This window comes from Austrofundulus limnaeus, unplaced genomic scaffold, assembly GCF_001266775.1.
Source record: "Austrofundulus limnaeus strain Quisiro unplaced genomic scaffold, Austrofundulus_limnaeus-1.0 Scaffold279, whole genome shotgun sequence".
NCBI lineage: Eukaryota > Metazoa > Chordata > Actinopteri > Cyprinodontiformes > Rivulidae > Austrofundulus > Austrofundulus limnaeus.
In genome coordinates, this window is record NW_013952681.1 from 400,668 (window position 1) to 401,794 (window position 1,127).

The following is a 1,127-nucleotide window of genomic DNA, read 5'->3' on the forward strand; positions in this document are numbered from 1 at the left end:
GCCAGGACAAATACCGTAAGGTACGTGTTGCTCCGGCGAAGACCAGTTCAGCAGTGCCGTCTAATAAACCCCTCACGCTCATCAGGGAAACCTGCTGCAGCTGCGCTTGATAGAGCGGCAGCCAATCAAGGTGAAACAGGTGAGGAAACTCAATTTGCCACAGAAAGTTGTTATTCATTGACAAATACTACTGAGTTTTTTTTCTTAATGTTCATAATGCTGCAATAAAAATGCTGCATACATTGCCCTTGTGTAACAAGTATTAAGTCATTCAAGTCATTTTTTTACTGTAAATATTAAGTAATTAGAATAACATTCATAATATTTTACCATTACGTATGTTACCCAATATAAATACTGAGTCTGAGACTGTCGGAGAAAATGTCATACGTCTCATAGACTGGCCTAATACTTTAAGCTTTTGGTGCCAGTAACGATTGTGCAATGGATAACGCGTCTGACTAAGGATCAAAAGATTTCTTCTTTAGACAAGTTATGCCACCTTATGAAAGGTGTGAGGAAAACTAAAGATAGCTAATCTGAATACRGAATTAAAAAAAACTACTGAAAGCCTGTTTTGACCTATTCATACTTTAATGCTAACAATTAGATCAAACAGTTGAAACCAGAAGTTTACATGCACTATATAACAAGACGTTTTTTTTCCGCACTGTCTTGACGTGAAATCAGAATAAACATTTCTTGTTTTAGGTCAGTTAGGAGTACCATTTTATTTCTTTTTGATAAATTYCAGTAATGTGAGAATTTGTAAGACATTTTTTTATTTTCTGCAAAGTCAAAAGTTGATATTTACTGAGATTATAATGCCTTTAAACATTTAGTACATTTAATGTCAGGTTTTTTATAACCTTCTGATTCATTCTGGCTTATTGATAACATATGAGTTAAGTAGAGACACACTTGTGGATGTAATTTAATGTTATTTTCACACCTGATAGTCAGATAGTAGACTCGATTCATTTGGGGACCAAAATTACAAGATTTGTTTACATTTTCATCTGGTGCTTTTCACACTCACATTGTACTGTATCAAACATATTAAACCCTGTAAAGAACCTGCTCTCCCCATTGCCTGTGATGGCACTTCACCAAGAACCACAGAAGGA